The sequence below is a fragment of the Plectrocnemia conspersa genome, unplaced genomic scaffold (genome assembly GCF_051122295.1).
Source record: "Plectrocnemia conspersa isolate PC_06_02 unplaced genomic scaffold, ASM5112229v1 ptg000008l, whole genome shotgun sequence".
In the NCBI taxonomy this organism is placed as follows: Eukaryota; Metazoa; Arthropoda; class Insecta; order Trichoptera; family Polycentropodidae; genus Plectrocnemia; species Plectrocnemia conspersa.
In genome coordinates, this window is record NW_028277172.1 from 18,866,094 (window position 1) to 18,890,310 (window position 24,217).

Consider the following 24,217-nt stretch of genomic DNA (forward strand, 5'->3'; position numbering starts at 1 on the left):
CACTTGGAGTTCTGAGGGGGGGGGTTCGGGGGACATTTGCACAAATTGGATTGGAAAATTTAGAGAAAATTCCCGAGGAAAATGGTGCGCGCGTAAGACGTGTGAAAATTGCGACGCATGATTTCACACGCGAGTAGAGTAAAGTGTTGCCAGAGGAGAAAAAACGAAACATTTATGCCCCCATCCCACTACCACCAACCCGCTTGGCCATTACCTACCCTTTCCTTCTACCATATACGATGTATATAAAGTATCTCCGCTCAGGGTGACATTCATATTTTTTTTAAAAATGACTTATAAGCGCAGATGTGGCTCGTGTAAGACACTCTTTCTTATTCAAGCATTCATAAGATTGCATCAATATCTTAGGTATAGTTTTTGTGATGTGAAGTGCTTGTATGGTGTAGAAAAAAATATAGTATACAAGGTGCCAAATAAAAAAGTTGATAAAAATATGCCTTTAAGCTTGAAAGTTAAAAAAACGGGTGACTACGTACGATTTAGTAGCACTTAGAAAAACGTCGAGTATTTTGCTTTAAACTGACATTTTTCTGTACATATATAATATATTTATTTTTTAATAACAACTTTACTGATTTATATATAAGTTTAAAATAACTAAATAAGTGTATTAAAAAATCCATTATTTCACTTATAAAAGCCGCACAGTACAATATTTTTGTACGTTTTACATATTAAGTGTTTTTTTTTAGGATTTGTTAAATTACAAATGGTATTTCATAATAGTTTACAAGAAACATTCATTAAATTTTAATGCTTATATTATTATTAATTCACTTTTAAAGACGCTATATAAATTTTACTTTAATATTATTTTTAACCGTTTAAAGTTTATTCAGATTCATTTAACTGCGCAGCCAAAAAAATCCATTAGATGGCCGCGAGCGTTAAAAACTGTGCTGTGTTTGATCAGTGTGTTTTATTTTTATTACCAATAGTTAAATTGATAATATATTTAAGCTTTTTTTGCATTAAATTTAGTTTAAATATGCCATAAAATTATGGTAAAAAATCACACTAGCATTAAGATTAAAAATCAGTGCTTTGCATTTTTTTATCATCAACATCATACAAAGCTTTTAATAAAAATAATATAAACAATGTTTATAAGCGATAGTAAATTTGTATTATAAGTAAAGTGTTAATTTCAGTAGTATAAATATAGTTTACCTAACAAGTCTAGTTAAAATGTATTAAATCCTACACATATGACTTATAAATATAATTTATGGGCGCTATATAAATATAATAGGCACTAGTAAAATTATGGGCTGCTCCAATCTATCGTTAAAACGTAATTTCACATTTGCAAAACGTTCATTCATTGTTCAAAATCAAACCTAACTAAAACTTTATTAGTTTAAGTTTTCATTACGTCAAGTTGGTTTTGGTAATTCAATTAGTCTAGCTTCAGGTTTGTACAGCAGATAAACGTTTTATAACTGTCAATTTCTGTTTTAAATTCTATTTTTTCTAGTATAAATATTATATATATATAAATATTTACTGCTGCAAATGTATTTGATTATGATTTAAGCAAAGCCTCAGTAAAAAAATACTATACTGGTAATACATATTCACTTAAACATTTACACATTACTTGCATTTATGTTTTTATTAAAAGATAATAGGTTTGAAAAAGTGTTAGAATTTAAAATGTATATACATGATAAATGATTTTTAAGTAAACTAAATTTTATAATGTTGAATCGATTCTTACCACATTTTAATTTTTGCATAATATTTAACTAAAAAATGTTTTATATTAGCTGAAAAAAATTGATGTGTCTCTACTAATCAAAATGTTAAGGTGTTTATTATTAATTTAGGCAAAGTTTATTCGTTACAAATAATGTTTAAAACAGTTTGTATAAAAATTAGTATACATACACGAAGTTCTCGAAGTCTTATCTGTCTAGAATCTAATAGTCTCTAAATATCTAGCTCTTGATTTGAGGTATCGTAGATAAACCTTAGTTTATGTGAAGAGTAGAGCTTTCAAAAACCATTCAGTTAAATTTGCATATAAAGAAAACTCATAGCAAATTATGAAATATAATACATAGCAATTTTTTTTATTACAAATCTGACCAGTGTTTTCAGTACGCTTTGATGACTATTGCGCCAAAGGCGTTTATTTTTTATTTATTATTAATATATATGTATATATAAATACCAGTAGTTTTTTTAGCTAATTAATGAATATAAACTAGCGTCACAAATAGCAGTAAAAAATAGTAGATTTAACTAATAACTTGTGAATTCATATAAGGAAAAAATATGTATTAGCAATAATCATATATTAATATATTACAAAAATTAATTTTTCATTAAATTTTATTAAATTATTATGTAATATACATTATCTTATTTTAAACTTTATTTAGAAAAAAAACACTAATTTTATACTGCTTTGTATTTAGAAGTATTCTCTTAATAAGTAATAAAATAATTTTATTTTTAAATATTGAATATACTTTGCGATGCTGTACTGTTAATGATTTTGGTCAATGTTGATCTAGTTCTCTGTTTATTTATTTTTAAGATTATATACGGTCTCGACGACTTGAAAAAAACAAATAGCAAATGGCGCCGTTTGCAGATTGGCAAATTGAAACCAAATCTCAAAGTGGATAAAGATTATTAGGCTTTCGCGTGTGCTTTTTAGCTTTTCGTTCTTGGCAAGCCACTCAGACGAACGTCTCAGGTTATCACAAACAATCCAATTTTCATTATCACATTTTAAAGTCGCTTATTCTTATGTGTTGTACTGCATCAAAAATATTTTATTAATTGCGACTACAATTCATATTTTTGTTTGATAATCTAAAATAATTTATTAAACTAATATCACAGTATGAATTGCTGCCAACGCTACAAAGTACTAAATTGGCATCTTCTATAGAGTAAAGTGTAAAATCTGTACAAAAATACAGAAGTGGCAAAAAACACTAAAACTCAATTCTACACTTTATTCTATGTAGTACAAAGTATAAAATCCTAGCTTCGTATATAAAAAAATCTTGGCACAAGCTAAAAGCTCAACTCGTTCGTTTATCCTAATTTGATATGCTAAATTGATCTAAGCGAAAAAAGCGCTATCGAAAGTTCTCCCGAACTTTGCGTTGTATAGGCGCTTCGACGAATTTCGCGCATAAATTAACAAATAATCCGGTTAGGCAGGCTTTAAAAAGGTACCTAGATTAAGCGGATTAAGACGGGGATTACAAATGAGCGACCGAAATATCGCGAGAGCAGACGGATTTGTCGTCGGAAGAAGGAAGTCGCTATCGGATATTGGCGCAGGAAGTGGAAAAACCCGGGTGTGCACTTTTAATAGATCGCTACAGGCTTTGCTGTATTGCGAAAACGTTTACATTATAAAGACGAATGAACAAATTCGTAACTGTGATTTATAACTATGCTCATAAGGTTGAGTTGAATTAACTAGAATATAAAGGATTGTTGTACCGAATGATCATCTGGTATATCCTAAACAAATTACGAGCAAAATTTTTAGAAGTCATTTCTATAATGAGACGAAAATGTAACGAATTTTCAAAGTCATTTTGATTATTATTGTTTATCGTAATTCGACATTTGAGATGACGAGGGGAGCAAAGTATTTTATGGCAGCCTCGAACATCGTCAGTGCCGAGGCTTAACGAGGGACGCCTTCAAATTGCGGTCCTCAATCATTCGAATTGATACGCAGTGGTGAGAATAAAACAATATTACATAAATAGGGGCCGACGGGTCCCGGACCCCAGGGGTCCTTCGCTTATCCCTGAATAACGCGGCCAAGATTGATGCCTTTTATTCCGCACTTTATGGTCGGCAACGTCTTGCGATTGTAGATGTTAGGGCAAGAACATTTTTTCAATTTCCTGCGGTTGATTTAAATGAGATAGACATTTTTCCATTAAAGAAATGCTCAAAGTATTTCAAACATTCGACATTTTAATGGCAAAGGTTATAAACAGAGGGCGGTTGGCGAAAGCATTCTGTGCAAGCGCACAAAAAACCCTCGATACTATAACTGTCTAGATTCAGGAATAAATTAGTTTTGTTACGATACTAAAAAATTTCAATAAATTATTGTGAAAAGAAAAAGACATAGAAAAATGTCTTACTTTTTATAAAATTTATTTTAAATATTTATATAAACATGTATTTATCAACATCAAAAATAAAAAGCAGATATTAGGCAATTCTTATACAGGATAGTAATAAATCAGATGTCATGGTTTTATCGTGTGTTTATATACCTTTATTGTATACTTGCACATTTTCACTACTATACTATGATTTTTTGCTAATATTATAAGTTGAATCTTCTGATTCGACTTCTTGCTACAATTTAACTCGATTTTATAAAATGTAATGTTTAATTGCGAAATTGGATACCGCTAAGAAAATTTGATCTGTAATCCTTTTATAATAATTACTAATAACAATCTCTTAGACACAATAGACACTGAAAAACAAAGATGTTAACAAAGCTATCAAAATTTTATTCTATTATATATCATTTGTATTTCACTCTACGCTGTAAACAAATATATATTCCTAATGTACTTGTCTGAATAATAATATATCGATAGTTTTAAATCTAGAACAGTTTCAGTGATTTAACTGTACTGATTATAGATAATTGTGCAGTCCAAAGCTTCAATTGAAATATACAGTTAAAAAAATGTACGTGTTAAAAGCGCCATAAACTCATACCATTAGTATTTACGACACGATGACTATTAGGTCTTTGTTATGCATAAATAATAAAAAAAAAGTTAAAAAGTTGCCAAGTTGCCAGACTGCAGTTGTTCAAACTTCCCTGGTCACGCAAGGCAAGCAACGAAACCTCTTTCAAACGAACCAAACATATACAAGCAAAAACATAGTGCTTCTATCGACACCTTTATTCGGTATTCGCTTTTGTCAACAATTCATCAATAACTTTCAGTAGTTACTGCTGACTTTGATACACAAAGGTTCTTACAAACTCAAAACTAAGTACAGTTACGTTGAAAATCGACACTGAGAAGACCGATAAATCAGTCGCTCCTCTCTTTACGTCAACCCTTATCTAATTATGACGTTCGAGATGAATTTGACATTCGAAGTCGACTAATAAGGTTTCATTCTACAATTTTTACACAAATTGTATGTGATTCAAAGTTTTTTTGCACAATTATAATAATTCAATTAATTAATAATTTTGCTGCTATAAATTCGGAATTAATTTGATTAATTATAACTGATTAAACTAAGCTGGAAAATATTACTGTATTTGATCGAAATTAAAATTAAAAACATTGCTAATTCTGATCTCCAAGATACTTTAAAAATTCAAGAACATTGGCGTAAATTAAAAAGCCATATTTTTAATAAAAAATACAGAATCGGATTAAAAAGCTTAGTCACTAACGTGTGTTTTTAATGTATGCAATTCACAAAAAAATTTGATCTTATTTTTAATCAATGATTATGATTAATATCCTCTTATGACGTCATTTATGATTTTACCGCTATTTCCGTGGTTTATATTTACAAGTAAGCAATAGATGGCAATATTTTAATTAAATCTTAATAATCCATTTCAAAAATTAGTGATATATTTAATATTATCGTCATTACTTCTCTTTATAATAAAAAAAAAATATTTTTCAGAAATGTTGTTAAATATCAAAATCTATTAAATCATTTATTTTTATTGGGAAAGTATATAGATAAGATTTTTTTATTATTAGAGATATACCTATATTGCGTTATTTACTAGTTTAATTTGATCAGCACGATAGACGTGTAATATAAGTCTCTGACTATATACCTAAAAGAGCTGGGTTCGAATTCCATGTAAAGCTTCAAAACCTGCGATCGATCATCACAGATTAGGTTCACCTAGATTTTCCGAATCTCACGGATGAATATCTAAATGATTAATTAAATTAAGCAATGTCTATATCTAATTAGTATCCCAAATATACACATCTAAATAAAGAAACCTATATGTCTTAAATATTGATGATGTAATGAAATATTTTGATTAACTTATTTTATTAAATGTTGCCTACTAACTTTAATTTTTGAACTAAGTATATCTGAAATCTTTGATTAAATATTAAGTATAAGACCATTATACATATCTATATTTTTTTTTATTAAAAACATAATTTTCTGATAAATTTACAGTATCTTAAGATTTATTAATAAATAAATAGCTCAAAACTTCAAAGGAGCTTCGGCTATATATTATTTACAATAAAAAGGTATATAACATTTTAATTAAATAAAGATAAAATAGATTGTGGAGGGCAAAATCAAGAATCTACCTTAATGGGAATGGCAGCTGCTTCAGTTTCAAAAGTCCAGATTCACATTTTAAGTAATTGAAAAATCTAATTAGGTGATATCACTGAAAACAATAGATCTCTGTATATAATTTTTTAAAATGTACTGCATTTTATTTAACTGCTACAATAATATTGATTTTTCTTAAAAATATATATTATTTTAATTACTGTAATACAGTTTTTATTTACTTAAATATAAAAAATATATATAAAATTATGTAGGTTAGTTAGGTGTAAACAATTACAATTACTGAATTATTGCGCAAAATTAAACTTTCTGTAAGTTGTTTAACAAAACGATACATTTAAATTTTTTGTTATTATTTATTATTTCTTCAGTTATTTATATTACTCAATTATTTATCAGTTCTTAATAAGAAAACAGTGCCGCAATTCTAAATCTAATTTCAAGTTAGTTTTTTCTCTTTAGAGTATTAAAACGTATGCCTACAATTTATAATGCTTACGGAATATTTAATAGGACTTCTTTAGCAATTCTATTACGACACCTACTACTCAAAAATATGTATTTATAATTTATTTTTACCTTTAAATTTAGCAATAATAGGAGGCGTCGTGTAAAACCCTTATTTATTATGCAGAATATGTTGTGAATAAATGAAGTTGTTCTATATTTCTGTATAAGACACCTGTCATATTTGAAACAGACAGGGGGAATATAAGTTTAGATATAAATTAACTTTGTCTAGATTTTCCGGTAGTACGTTGAGTTTTGAGTGGAAAAAATAACAACGTCAAAATAATACGTCAGCGATTTTGGAAAATCCTATAGTAGTAAATTGATTTTTTACTGTAAAAGCATACAATTAATTTTGATAAAAATACTTTAGATTCACAGTTCTGCTTTAAATTTAAAGATTGTTGTTAACTGTAAATCAAATATGCGAATGTAAAAAAAGATATATTTTATATATATCTAGAGTCTAGATACTTTGTAGTTTTTGCCTTGAGGGTTATAATTTAGCGACAATCTAGAGAGATAATCGATAGTATAATAAATAAGATGTCTTTGAAATGCTATATTTAAATTTTACGACTCGTTTAGATTTTAAAGCAATTCCCATCCCTATGCAAACAGTCGAATCTTGCTCTTATCCAAACCTTGGGAAAATAACACATTTAATCCCACGCCCTCCTTTTTCGAAGAATAAGAGGTAGGTCACTCCACCCGAGTTGAAGTGGCAACATTTGCAATCGGCGGAAGGGGATGGAAAAAACGAGTAAAATATGTCACGGCCGGAAGTGACTGCTCCAACGTCACGTATGAAAGCGAGCTGCAAAATATGAACCTCTCGTCTTCCGGTGTCAGCAGCTAGAGGGTGGTTGCTGACCTAACGATTTGATACTATCGCTACCGCTGAAAACTAGAGTTAAGTATTCAACGGATTTTATTGTGGGCATTAAATTTTTACGACCCTCGTTTTATTTATTGTTGTGTTGTTGACAGTCGAGTTGTCAGATGCAGGCACAACCCCAACATAAAATGAGTTTTTAATGGGCTAATATCTGCATTGGTAATAATAAGCAACATTTATTTATTCTTGTTAATGCTATGTATATAGCAGTTTCAAGAATTTCTGGAAAGCAATGAAGTTTAGTTTAAACAAACCTTGTTATCTCGTATAAAAATAATTGTTTATTTAGCAATTATCCAAAACATTATACATAAAGTGATTGAAGTTCTTAATGACTAATTAACTTCTTGATCCCTTTAGTTTGTAATCGAACCTGTTTCTGGACTTTTAGTTAGTTGCTCCCTATTCCAAAAATCATTTAATGTCTGATCTTTGTATTCTCATTAAATCAGCTAGGGTTTTAATATCACATGCACTTAAGCCTGCTGTTTTAGTTGTCATGAAAAATTGATTTCCAACCCGTAAATCGTCCTCACTAGTTTTCAGTAAATATTGTGTGTCAAAAATACATTAAAAACTATTTCATCTACTTTAAAAATAAAATGTTATTTTCACCAAATTTAAGCAATTTATTATAATGTCAAAAGTATATAGGCTTAATGTCATATGTATAATTTACTATTAAAATTAATTTAAATTATTTATTAAAACTACACAAAAGTATATATTTATGAAATTTGTAATATTTCCATAGACTTAAATCTTCTAGAATTTAGACAGTTGTATGCTGTATACGTAACAAGTATTAGGCTTTCTTTTAATTAGGTTTAAAACCAATTTATCAGCGCAGCTAAGCTACTTAACAATCTTGACAACTGTCAACAGACTATTGACAATTGATTGTCGAATTAGTAAGGAATAAATTATAGGCAGCCGAATAAAAACAATATACACTTTTTATTTTATGCGCAACAGGTGCGAAGAAAGTCTTTCTTTATCACTCGCCTGTTAATATGAGTTCAAACATGTTTGAATTTTGTTCGCGAAACACCTGTAAACTTTTTTTTGTGAAACTCAAGTGTTTGGAAAACCTTGCTATAGACGATTTTTACTACTAATGATTTTAATTTTTATGTTCTGGTACATTATCCATTAAATCTTAATATTATTTTATTATACAGTTTTATTAATCATATGACTGTTTCACTACAAATACACATACCACCCAATAAACTAGAATAAGTAGAATTTGCTTAAGATATTTTTAAAAAAGCAGTCGCATTTGCTATTTAATCTAACAAAAAATTTCGAGCATTTCTTAGAATCCTGTCTAAAAAATATAATAATTTTAGAAAGCACCACATTAATTTGACTTCTATTGAAAAATAATATATAAAAACAATTAAAAATAAGTTATGCTTTAAAATAGCTCCTGGTTATGATTTAATTACAGTAAAGTACTTAAACCGGAAAAAGTATAAAAATAAATTTGCTCATTTTCAATGCAATATTATTACTAAAATATTTTCAAACTCTATTGAAGATGATACAGGTTATCCTTATTTTCAAAATAGAATTGAACCTAGAAGACCTACAGGCATATTTTTTACCTATTTTAGAAAAAAGTGTTTAGGAAGCTACAGCTAAGTAAAATAAATCTAATACTACTCAAACGAAACATAATCCCAAGTCACCAATTTGCTTTTCTGAAAAAGCATAGCACAATTTAACAAATACACCGACAAGCAAATGGGATTAAAAAAATCTACAAGAGAGTAAATATTTCTTAGTTGTTTTTATAGATAAAATTCAGGCTTTTGACACTGTATATATATCATAAAAGCGTATGGAATTGAAATATAAATGAAAAAGGCACTACCTTAGCATATATATTAAATGATATAGTCTTATGTGAGAGATAGATATTTTATAGTAAAATATCAAAACAAATAAATTCTCCGTCCGTTAATAAAATCTGGAGTACCTCAAGGCAATGTACTAGAGCCAGTACTGAAGAGCCAGTAATACAGCATACTTGTCAACTACAACTTTACTGATGACACAGTTAATATAGCTGCTTATGAGAACTCGAATACAGCCTCTACTTATCTCAGAGAAAACTCAAACAATACATGGATGACTGAGTATTTAGAGAATTAAGGCAAACATGTCAAAGTCTATTCATGTTGTGTTTACTAAGAAAAAAAACGATTAAATATTGCAATAATTTAACAATCAGACGGTGCAAAGTAATTGGGGATGCACATCAACAGATGGCTTAACTGGAAAACGCATATTTGAAGTAAAAGGAAACAACTAGGACTCAGTCTGAGAAAATATTACTGGCTAATGAGCAAAACCTCCCAACTGACTGTAAAGAATAAGTTGATCGTATTAAACTCTAACAAGCAACTCCAACATATAAATAATTCAGAGGTTCTAAAATTAAATTTTAGGAGTGATAAAAAATGTTTCGTGGCATATCCACAAACTTTCTTTCCCACAAAGACTGAAAAATGAAAATTGTCTAAGAAATAGTAAAAAACGCTAGACGGAAATATAAAGAAAGACTGAAGAAACATCACAACAAATTGACCAATAAATTAATTACAGAGAAATCGACTGGAATATTTAAGAAAAAATGATTGATTAATATTTATCTTGATGAATCGCTCATGGGCAATTCACTCGCGTGAGATTTGTTGAATGTCAGGATAAAAAGACAGATTGCAAAAAATATTATTGTTTTGGAGTATGACCTTTAAAATAAAATAAACTATTCTCCAGTTAAATAAAAGTTAATTTTTAACGTTTGGAAATTCTGGAGTTCTACAGTTGATAAAATATTGTAATACATTTTTGGTAGCAGCTTGCTTGTTTAATACCTTACATTGTAAAAAGTGGTTGAAGTGCTAAAACTTTTCGTAATTGACTTAAAGGTTAACCTTGAGATGAAATACAGTGGGGTTAAATCGAGGTCAATTGATATCACATTTTATTAAAATTTGTTTCTTTATTATAAATATTGAATAAAACTTACAGGACGTATAAAAAATAATAAAAAATAAATATAGTAGCAAGACGTATGTTATTTGGACATCTTATCATATTAGAAAAATACAGTACTTTTTTTAAAAATAATACTATTTTTTAAAAAAAAAATACCGGTGAGCAACATTTTACAAATTTCCGTTTATATTTTGACCGGGAAAGCAAAGGTTATTCACCATATTGACACTAGTAACTTTATAAATACCATTCAGCTTTACAAAACAGGAAAGCTTCACTCTCGAGCCGAGGGCGAGACGGGAGCAATTCAATTAAACTTTTTCGACCGCCGCACATACATTTACGTATAAAAGCCGAGGGTGTTTGCGCTTTTTGAAATTTCAAATGAATATTTATTGACGCATTAAATCCCATACCCACACAAAATAGCTACTGTATACTACACATAAGAGTTTATACCATTAATTACGGGAATCGAGACGATTGCTAAAAGTTTACACGGGGCAAATGTGTTTAGCGCAAAATTGCGCGGTTTTCGTCCGCAAAGATAAAAGCTCCAAAGCATAAATTCGGCTCGGGCTTAATCAGACAATCTAATTTATACGGCATCTTCTTCTAGTCTCCTGCGAACATGGATTTGTTTAGTTCTTCTTCCGGAATATATACGTCCCGGCTGGAGATGTTTTATTGATCTTGATAAGAAAACGCATTTTCTCGGGAATTGCAAAGGACAGTGTTTATTACTGCACTCGTATATTAACCATGTACAAAAACAACATAATAGAATTTTATGCGTGCTCTTTAAATTGGTAAATAATTAAAGCAAGCTTCAAAGAGTCATTAATTACCGTCGCTTCTGTTTCATGAATTCGTTTTGTTTATAAAACTTTAAATTTAATTTTAAATATTCACAATCCGAGCGCCGACTGATGTTATGTTTAAACTTTTAGTTTAATAACTTTTGAGCTCTCTTAGATAACTTTTGAAATATTGCAACGAAAAACTGGATATAAAGTGAGTTTGAATCATTAATTAGCAACAAGTGTAAGAATCAACATTAATTTACATTAATATTGAATTTTATTTTTATTAGTTGCTAGCTACAAACATTGAGCTTATTAAAAATTGAGACGAATTAAAAGTGTTATTATTTATTTTAAATTCAAATTTCACTAATATTAACATTTTTTAATTCTTAAGTAACACAAATAGTTTTTATGATTTTTTAAATATAAATAATTATTTTAATTTTATTTATAAATATAAAATTAAAATTATTATTTATATTTATATTTTGGCAGTTTTTAAAATAACAATAAAGTATTTTTTTAGAACATACAGATATTAAAAAATAATTGTTTGACTTAAATAATACAACATGCAAATTGCGAAATAATCAAAATAACAAATATTGCCTGCCATTTTTTTAAAAGCTCAATTAAATTTAAGTTTTGGTGAGAAAAACTTGATGCTTGTGAAACAGACATTAGACTCTATAGTCTGTTTCACAAAATATTGTCTATAGTTTGTTTCACAATATAGGTTTTGATATTTAATAGTCCTCACTCGCCTATAAAGAGCAGTAATACATTTTTCATTTACAAATGTAAGCTTTTAAGTTTTTAATTTTAATCAAAATGCACACTTAAACTCAGAAGTATTTTTATTTTTAATTTAGCAAAGAAAATTTTGTGTTTTTAATGAGTTATTTTTGTAGTTTTTTAATGTTCTCAAAATATTTATATTTATTTATTGTATGGATTTTATATCCAACTACTTCATAATGTTCTAAATTCATTCACTAGTGCATAAGTTGTCGATTAAGCAGTTTAATCAATTTTATTCTAAAAATAATCAAGAGGTTTTTGATTCTCGCTGTAGTTGAAAATTTCCTTTTAAATAATAGCACCCCCATTGTGTAATAATAGAACTTGCTGAAGTATTTTTTCGCAAAACAACGCTACAATGAAAACACGTTTGATTAAAAAGTAGATGATTGAGAGCTCTTGATTAAATCAAATTAAATTATTTATTACAAGGTACAGCTCAGGTTACGGATTTATTTAGGAGTTTGTCTATGTAGATAACAGTAAAAGATTTTAATCCAAAGATTAAATTCCTTTACTCTTAAAAAAGCAATCCTTTTTTTAATTAATGCATTCATTTAAAATTAATCTATTTCTAAAAAAAATATTCTGGAATTTTAAACATATATTTTCTATTGTCGTATTATATTATATATATATGTTATAAGTCTAATACAAGGCGTAGTCTTTCGTACTTTTTTCATATGCATATTGTATATGAACTTTAAACTAAGTCATTACTTATTACATGCCATGCTTTTATTATTATCAACTTATGTCATATGTAAACAAACAATAAAATCAATTAAAATCATACGCACTATTCCGCTAAAAATATACTTCATATACACTTTTTTTGCTACAAAGTTTAATATGTAAAAGTATGCGTTAAATAAAAATACATTAAGCTTGAATAGAGTAATCACAGTAGTTGCAAATATTTTGTAATAACATAATCCTCTTGTAGTAAATTTAATATTTCTTTATTTTATGTAAGTCGCTAGTTAAAATGCAAGTTTCATCGGAGATATATTGATTTGTTATAATTCATTACAGATCTTTCTCAGTGGCTCGTCAAACCAATTATAATTTTTTTGCTTGAGTTTTTAATCCTTTAAATCTCTTATTATTTAAAACCCGCTTAAAAGTGAAATTTTCATTATTTTAAATTTGTTTTAAGGATGAATATCGAATTATAATTAAATGAGTTCTTTACGAAGTTTTGTTAAAGATTTTTCTACATCAAATAATTCACTAAAAGTAATTAATTAATAAATAATCATTTATTTGAAATTCTTAAATCAGCAATCAAATACCGTAGAAAAGTTTGTATTAATTTTGAAATCTGAGGTAGTATAATTTCTGTATTTTATTTTTTATTTTCATATTTTTTTATACTATAAAAGTAGTTGAGTTTTATTTCTTAAGATTTTTTTATTATAAATGCTATCACAGAAATACATATTTTATGTACCATTATTTTTTTTCCTTTGTAATTTATTTTTTAATTAATTTAAATAATTTAGAACATAACATAAAAACAAAAATCGTTTAGCCAGGAAGTCTGTTACAGTTAAAGAAAATTATTTATCCTTGAATTACCATACTCGGTTAAAAACACATCCCATGCTTATATGTGGAATATCTGTATTATAAGATTCAATATCATCCAAAAATGATACAAATTAGCAATGGTTGGATTCTAATAAAGTTCACAACAGCAGTCACAACTACTACTATATTTATTTATTTAAATTAAATTAAGACCATCGTAACCTAACAGGTTATCCCAATGCGTCCGGATGGTTGAAAAAATGATTACATCCTAAAACTTTTCTACATAAAACCTACTGATGAATGTGAAATATTATTTTTTTATGTGGATCGATCGATTTGTCTTGATCACTAATTATTTTTCACAAATCCTCTATTTTTTTCCAATTAGTTTTGTGAAACAATCTGTTGTTATATTGATAATATTTTTCATGCCTATACGTAGATTAGAAGACATGTATTAACGTAAACAAATAAATCTTTGTCTATAGTATCTTTCATTGTTCGTAAGCTTGCTAATTCTTAAATTATTTTTAATTTATCGTTTATTCTTCCTAAACATATTGAAAGTTAAGCAGTATCCCTGATATTACTGCTTTCATCCAAACCTTTCAGTATTTTATTGTGATTGTGATAATCATTTTTGTGAAATATCATTCATACGTCTTTTAATTGTTTTTCGGATAAGCTTTTGCATTCAAAAAGGTTATTTTAGTCAGGACATAATAACTCTTAATAATTTTTAAATTTACCTTCTGATAATGACAACACTATGGGTACTTAATTTTTGAATCATTTACCTTCAGATTGTTAATTTAACATATCTTTTCTATGCTCTTGTAATAATTGATCTAAGATAAGACTCATAAACAAACATATCAAATTTTAATTAAATGTCATAAAAACTGATAAGTAGATAATGACACTAATCGATTATATAACATAAGTCTCGACGAGACATTGATTCGAACCGTTAAACAATACAACAAGTAACAAAAATCTTTAGTATCTTTTCAGGTATATTTTTATCAGGCTGTTCTTGACCTGAAACTACACAAAGATTGGCAGATTAGTCTTTTTATATTTTATGTTATTATACCTAATAATTCCAACCGTAGTCACGAAGTATCAAAAATCAATTTTGTATAAATATACAACCTTAAAGAAAATGTTTTTATACAATACATGCGTTGATTCCGACAATTTTTACTATAAGGATCATTATTTAAAGTAACGCGAGTTGTTTTAAGGACTTGAATATATCCACCCAAAGTTCTCTGGGGGTCCGCGACGATTCCCCTTCGGATCCGGACACATTAAAAGCTCGACAAAGCGCTTCAACGTCAACTTTGTAGGTACCGTTTTGTTTGAAGTCACGAGCTTTGTGTTGTATGTAGACACAGAAAACGCGCAGGCAACGGAGCGTGCCATTGACACTGTTAAGTCAATACTAACTTGAATTTTCTGCAAGCAAATAAATATATCACACATTATTGTAATTTCACGAAGGGGTCAATTTAAAACATAAAATTAATATCGTTTTCAAGCACGTAATTAATATCGTGTATGATGGATATTCAGAAAGTAATAATGGTAGATATTTTTTGCCCGGTTGCCAATACCGCTTCTTATAAAATATATTGGAATTAATGGCAAAGATTAAATGGTTACTCTTTTCAAATATAAAATCTCAATATTGCGTTCATGTTCCATTTTTCATTACTACCAATTTACCGGTCTCTTGCTACACCGATCGCTCGAATTAATTTTCATTTACTGCGCAATTAATTCAGTTTTTCCCCTTTTGAGGTTTAATAAAGTGTCGTCATATTTTACAGTAATTCAATTCGGAAATAGCGCGGAACTTTGCGTGGAAGTGTCATCGTCTATTGCTCCGGTTATTCTTTACTCCGAGATCGCCTCAGCATCCCGCTAACGATCTTCTTTTGGCCCTTTGATATCCCCGAGCGCCGAGCACTTGGCTCTCAGAAAAACGATTCATATTCACCACAAAGGGGGGTATTAAAGCCATTCCTTCCTCCGTGGAGGGTATCATCGAAACTGAAGTGTCGTTTGTTACATCCCTCTGGTCGTGTCTACTGCTTTTTTTCTCCAACAGCCAAAAGACTTACACTTTGCGTAATCTTTAAAAAAAAAGTAAATTAGCTGCGGGGTGTGCAAGATCTAGGTCGGATTACTTGAGGTTTAAAATCAAACACAAGCAACAGGATCGCTGCAAACTATCTAAACATTGTTGCTCGTTATTGTGAAACATCTTTGTAGTAACAATAATAAAATATTGAGAAGGCGTTATTGAAACCTAGGCGTTTGTGTGACATGGCGTAATGATCGCCGTAAGACGTTAAATTCTCACGTTGCAAAATTGTAACACTATATTGCTTTCAACGTAAAAATATCGTGTATTATAGAATAAATGTACGTATTTTGCTGTGATATAACACTTGTGTTCATTAAACTTTCAAAAGATTCGAACCAATACTTATTCGTTAGAAATAGATGACTACGTGATGTTCACCAAATATTATCGTCTACCACATTAAAATATTTTTTTATTTAATTTTTAACATCTAAATTTTAGGCTCTAGATTATATTGGTATTATATATATTTTAAAAATAAAAAAATATTAAATTTCTTTATTTCTGCTTTCATGATCGACATGAATAGCGTAAACAGGAATGCTTAGGTTCAGATTTTAGGGTATGCATATATTAACGAAATATATTCACACAAATAAATTATCAATCTAGGTTAAGTCTATTTAAAGCAAAGTAAATACCAAATAAACCACATAAGACAACGGCATAATAATCAATCTTGTGTTAGTCACTACATTAATAATATACTTTTACGTAAATGTTGCTTTAATCTGTATCATAATCATATAAAATAATATTATTTTATTTAGGGGGAAAAATTATTTGTCGACAAAATAAAAATTGTGAAAATATATTATTTAAATAAATTAATTATAGTATGTACATAACAGAGCTACCAAAGAGGAACGGGTATTTAAAATATATAATAAAAAAGCAAGAAAAGCCAATCATAAATATTTTATGTAAATCGTGCTTTTCTGCTAAAAAGTGTGCAAAATTAGATAATTTGTGGGTTTCCACAAGTTTGTGTGGCTATTGTGCAAATTGTGGGTGTTCTCAAATGCCGATTAATTTCTGTTTTGCTAAACTAAATCATGTTTCTACGAATTCATACTTAATTGCATTGCTTAAGATTTAATTCAGAGGCAAATTGCATCTTAAGATCAGTCTGTAGCTCATCTAGAAATTTGATAATGGTTTACTACTAGATACAAATCAAGGAAATTATTGTAGCAAAAATATATTTAATCCAATATGTATGTTAAACTTTGTTAAGCTAGGTAAGCTTATTAATAATGCCATTACTTAAGCATTCTTTCTTATAGGAAATAATGTTAAATACACATATGTTACAATGAATGTTTATTACCATACATTTAAACTGGTAGATGTATATTTCTACTAATTAAAATATACAGAAACAGTGGCTAATGAAATAATATGTTCTTAACTGTCATTTGACAGTAGTATAACGCTTAAAAAATTTTTAACTGACTGTTTTAAACGCTACTAGTAATTTTAATTTAAAAAAATACTTGTAGGGCGACTAAATTTTCTTAATTCATTTTAACTGACCTAGTATTTTAAATCATGTTTTTTTAGTGAGCATATAACTTCATTAAAAAAAAAGTTGCGAAACGTCTATTGAACTTAAAACTAACATAAACGAATTAAGCAAACTCAATTGGACCTAATGAAAGCTGTAAAACTAACAATAGATTTTGCACTTTTATTAGGTCAAAATGGGTTAGGCTAGGTTAGGTTAGGTTAGGTTTGCGTTTGAATGAAAAATATACGTTTCAAAACTGTCACATTAAGTTTTATAGACTAGCACCTATCAGTTAAATTATATTTTGAGCAATATATACTTTAATTAGCACCTACTAGTTTTTGAGATATGATTTATTAGAAGTAAAATTAATATATTTAAAATGAAAAATGCAATACTATAACATACATCAATTATATTGCAGTGCAAAAATATACGATGTAAGTAAATAATACTTTATTAATTTTGCTAGAACTTATATTTATACTAGCAAAAAATATCAAAAAAATACATATTCACTGTACAAGCAAAACGTATGTTATAACACAAACCTAAATAGCCAAATTCAATTAGACCAAATGAAGATTTTAAACTTTCATTACGTCAAGTTGGGTCTAGTCAATTCATTTGAATTAGGTAACATATATAATTTGTAGTGCAAAAATCTGTGATATAAATACATAAGAACAAATTTATTTGATGAGCAAGCCAAGCTATAAAAAAAGTATAATGGGCATTTTAGAAACGATCGATAGAATACACAGAATTAAAGACTTGCACTTCGTAACGAAAATTCTTAAGATGAGGTTTTAAAATTCATGAGAATAATAGGCTCGAATGGAATAAAAAAAATAGGACGAAACATTTTGTTAAGAGATCATCTTGTTTAATAAATCAAATTTTAAGACGAGATTAATTAATTTATTTTTTATTATTTAATTATATTATATAAAAAAATATACATCTTAGCACAATTTTTTTCATTATTTTTTCTGTTAAAGAGTGAGTAAAAAATAACGATTAAAGCAGAGATAGAAGTGTTATTTAGTAAGTGATGCATTTCATTTATTATTTGGAACTAATATAGAAGATTCCTTTTTCACAAAAGTTGGTTTACATCAATAATATTTACATTTCTGGAATGCATGTCTAATCTTTAGATCCATATTTAATGTTTTATTTTAAAAAACAATTCTCAACAAAACATACATGTGTAAAAAAATTAGCATATTACGTAGAAAAGTATATATAATAAATACGTTGATATTACTTGATTTTTCGCAATATTAAAGTGGAAATAATATACATGTATATGTATTTGCTCGTTTTATGTATGAAATGAAAAACGCTATTTAATAATGCGTGCTGTCAAAATTTCAGCATTTCTTTTCCAAGTTTCGAGAGGCAGGATGCGTTAAGTGTACGAAAAACGAGTCCACATTGAAAGCGCGTTTCAAAAGGAAAAGGCCTTGAGGCAGGCGTACGCTGAAAGCGTTTCTTGGATTTTCTTAGATTTTTCTTATCTGTCAAAGAGCGCCGCTGCCAGCGTGTATAGGATTCCAGAGAAACAAATTCTAAACGTATGACATGCGCTTTATATTCAACTGGGGCAGGTATTAGAAATCATGATTTCAACGAAGCCCAGGGAACTGTTTACGGGTTTTATCTGAAAAAGAGAATTGTGTAACACAATGGGAGAAAGTGTATGAGTAACACATTGTTGTTTACATACTATAAAGTGTCTTTTTATTGTATGATTTTGAGTATACGAGTATGATTTACGAAGTGTAAACACTTTAATTATTTATTTAAATTTAATTGAGACCATCGTGGCAGGTTAACGTAACAGGTTACTTATGTAAATGCACCACAGTGGTAATAACAACATTAAACTTTATTATTACATTACTAGAGATAAAAACAAGACCAGCTTCTCGTAGCTTACATCAAACAGGTCAATGTGCAATCAGTGTATCGTATCCTAACGCTCATAAAAGAAAGGTGCTGAGATATAAGAACAGATAAAAAACAAATTCATTTTTATAAAGGTATCTCAAGATCCTTTTTGATTTTTTAAAATTTAGAATGCGTATTTTGCTATTCAGGAATTTCAAATTATGGAAAGACACAAATATCTGACGCATTGTCAAACTATAATAATGCCATGGTATATTTTTGCAGACGTCGTTTACGTGTTTGAACCTTAACTTGCTCTCAAAAACGATTACAAAATCTTTAGTGAAAGTTTATCTAACCAGAACGCTACCAACGAGATCGGTAAAATACAACTATATGACATATTCCGACATTTGACAGACTCCCATATTCATAAAGAATATAAATAACTATCCAGAGAGCAAATTGATTACATAATAATAATTAGATTTTTTCAACTGCCGTATTTAACTCATCAAAAAATAGCGCAAAGAACAGAGATCCCAGGTTGGAACCTTGAGGGTAAAATATTTTTTTGACAATCGGCCACAAAAGGTTTAGAAATGTCTACGATCTCATAAATATTATGAGAATAGCTAAGTACTATTATCTGAGCCAATATTTTAAAATAATTACCTATGAAAAATCTCGTGAAATTTTTTTCTTAAATCAGTACTTTTATATCTTTGCTATTATTTTTAATAATCTAGGAAAACTAAGGTGTTGATATTAGTTTTTAAACTAATTGATTATTTAATTTTAATTATATTTTACAACTTGCATTATCGAAATTTTTTACACAAATACAATTGCAAATTTTAGTAAAATATTTAAAATAATTATAGTACTGTTGTAAAATAATTAGTTAATTTACTATTTTTGTAAAAACCTTGAAATAAAATACATTACTTTTTTATTAAATTTTGATGTAATAAAAAAATTCTATGTATGAAAAAGGACGCGTGCTAGACAATACATTATCCTTGCGCACATTATTATTGTTCTTTGTGTCTTTGGCTACTGATCACCGAAGTAGCCATCTAAACCATTTATTGTCTAAGAAGCGATGCAATTTGATCGCAAACATCCTCATCTGAGCTGTCATAAACCAACATTATAAAAGATGTGAAACTTTGATTTTAATGTGTAAATTTTAAATACTAACTATACGTCTATATTAAAATAGTGAAATAATTTAAAACATAATATTATCTAATTAATATTTATTTCATTATGATTTCTATTTGAAAAGTCCCTAAATAAATATTCTAATTAAACTTTGTATACAAAATTTTATCATTAATTTGTTTATTAATAAATGTGTTATTTTATTTGTTCCAGGTTAGTCTCTAATCATTGATATTTATTAAAAAATAAAACAAGGTTCGAGAAAAAATGTAAGTTATTTTAAAAATATTTTCTTTGTGTGTGTTTTTCTATTTATTATTAACTATTTTTTATTAAATATTCCGTTGTAACTTGTATTATAATTTATAATCAATTGATGTCACTGCTACTTGAGCTGGTTTATATTATTACCTTTTTTTTATAAATAAAAATGTAAATGTTACAAATTATATATAAAGCATTCCTGAACTGACAATGGTTATAGTTATGTTTATACAAATTAAAAAATTCAATAAAAAGTTTAATATAATATATAAATTATTTCTATGTAAATAGTTTTGATTAAAAAAAAAATCCCAACAATTTTTTTATTATTGATTAGGGGAAATATATAGGATTTATAAGAATAATTCTTTTGCGCATTTAAAAAAAATTGGTTAATTTAAAACTTCTGTCTATTTTCTAATAAATGATACATCGCCTTAGTACAGAAAAATAATAGTATTTATACTTTTCTGTAAAATTATTTTATATGTTTATCTAGCTTTCGTAATACATATGCTTTAAAAATCTTATATCCCTTAGAAAACATATTTTTTATATATTAAATTTTGTCGTTAATATAAAGTAAACAATTATAAGAAAAATATCGAATTTGATTTATATTAAATGAGTTAGATGTATTCTAAATATTAATTAGTAAAAAGTTTAATAGTATCAAAAAGAAACGCTTAATTTAAATTATACTATAACGAATGCAAGTGTGTAATGTCACGAAAACAGAAAGTATTCATCGCGAGACTGGATGGGTTGTTTGAGGTCACAGAACAATTTTTCCTGCCCTTGTTTCCTTGAAAAAGTCGAGATATGCAGGTGAGAGAGAGGCAAAAGGGTAATTGCCGTAGGAATCCTTGAAGGGCTCGACAAGATAGGAATGCTAGGGGGAAATCGCTGGAGCATAGCCCCGTCCCGTGACAATTCCACAAAAACCAAATAGGACCCTCAAAAATGTCCCGTCGTTATATTTTACGGACTTAACTTTGTACGCGCGTAAACTCTCGCGTTATTATGATATTATTTTTCCCTTCATTTTTTTCTGTAGTATCTTAGGGTGTGCAGCTTGTCGTTTGGCCCGAAGAAGCCAGAGTTTATGACTGTTTAATAAAGAGTTACCGACACTTTTATATATTTTTTATGTAGCGACTGATATTGTTTTGGTGAGGGTGGTGTTTGTATATATATATATATTTAAAAATATTTTCACAAAAAAATAGTTCTTGATTGTTGGTATAAGAATAATTTATTTAAATATTAAAGAAATGCTTTTAATCTGGTACTTAAATTTTCAGCAACGATCATCGTTTGCTTTTTTACCAATTTTTTTTTTAAATTTGTTATGATAAATTACAATGAGTTATATAAAAAAGTATACATATTTAATTTATTATACGCTGAGTTTATTACTTGTATTATAATTAAATAATAGATGGAATAGCGTAGTCCATAACGTCTCAAACTATTAACTTTGAGGTTGCGGGCTCGAGCCCCGGCAGCGCCACTCCAATTTTTATTTATAAAAAACGCGCTATTATTTAAAAAAAAAAACATATATTGATTATAAATTGTATGGTACATCATTATTTTTAATTATTAACATGGATATCCATATATATATTTAATGGATATTTCAGTCTGGTGGTTAATACTTATGTCTGATTGACTTACTCAGTTGGTACAGATTTATCCCGTTGAAACGCATTGGTCTTACGCCTGTTAGGTTATAACATAAGTTTTAATAAAAATAATAGTAATAAAGCTCATTTATAGGATGTAAAAAAATCTGTTTAAATATCGGTACAATAAAATTTCCACTAAAATTTTTACTACTGAAAATCTATTAAAATAATACTTTTTCGGTAGCAAGTACAACTTTTTTATTTTTTGACATTTTTTTCGTTGTTTCGCTTAAATTAAATATTTTGCTTAAATTAAATTTTATTACAATCTTTTTGCATTGTTTTTTGTACATATCGATTTTACAATTAAATAATAAAACATAAATTTGTGCCACAAATTTAGAATATGCTTTAAAATAATTAAATCAAGGGAGTCTAGTGGGATAGTGTCAGGTTGATAAATTTCTCTGCATCACATAATCACATCACAGACATGGCGTGCGCCAAATGGAAATATTTTAATAAAATAGATCATTTATTGATATCTCTCAAACACCGCTTCAACCTTTTGGATATGAGAAGCTATAGAGGAGCTAACATATATCTGATCACATTATGGTTATTGCAAAGGTACGAGCGCGAATATCAACCGCAAATATAAGGCCTCAATCTTGTAACCGCAAATTCAACGTAAATTGATTCAAACTTCCAGATGTCCAAAAGGAACTAAACTCCTATGCTAGAAACTCTACTCATAAGCTAAATGCCAAAATATTCAAACCGTGGATCCAATATTTAAATGCAATAAATCAAACAGATAAAAAAATTTAAAGAGAACTCCCGCAGAAAAGATCGGATTGGTTTGATGAAGAATGTGCTGATAAAATTAGCTGGCGTTTAATTAGATGCCACAAAGTCATTGCACATTTTAGTACCTAAGAAGGTTATCGAAAATAAAAACAGTTATACAGAATAAAAAATATATTATTTGATAATCTCGAGCTTGATGAGTTGCAGTAATTAAATTCTATTGATAAAAGCAGAGTTTTCTCTAGACGTAGCATCTTCATGCAATACGAGAGGCGGTTGATAATTAGTCGGCCTAGGCAAGATATGGTGCTATCAGTATCACCAAAATGGTGTTAATTATAAATACTAACCTTTACATGACGTCAGTTAAATGTGGCAGTTTTGAGCACCATTTTATAAAATATGAGTTGAAACGCATAAATACTAAATAAATTATTAACTAACGCGCTCTATTAAAATTATTCATTTTTCCATTTTTTTATTACATTATTATATAGTATATAAGTTAAAAATAAATATTATCTTCATACCCAAGAGTAATGCAGTAGTTTATTCGTAACAAGGAAAAATGTTATACCGTGAACTAATATTAATGTTCGCAAAGACCCACAGTACACATTTATCATGATATATAATATTAAATATTGTGTTACAAATACACCTAAAGCAGATTACATAGCGCTCTAGTCAAAATTAATATTTATTAATTGTCGAAAAATTATGGTTAGTGTAGGCAATTGTAGGTAAAATATTTATTTGTCATTATTGTCTAAAGAAATATTTTTTTAATCAAACTCAAAAAACTTTATTTTAATTTTTTTACGCTAGTTGATCGATACGTTATTTCAATGACATGAATGACAAAGTAAATAATGTACGATA

At 28.1% G+C, this 24,217-nt stretch overlaps 1 protein-coding gene across 2 annotated transcripts in view; it reads left to right on the forward strand.

Annotated features, from left to right (window-relative positions):
• Positions 1–24,217, forward strand: part of LOC148233277 (neuroligin-4, X-linked-like) — a 388,707-nt gene that overhangs the window by 14,105 nt on the left and 350,385 nt on the right. The window lies entirely within an intron of this gene.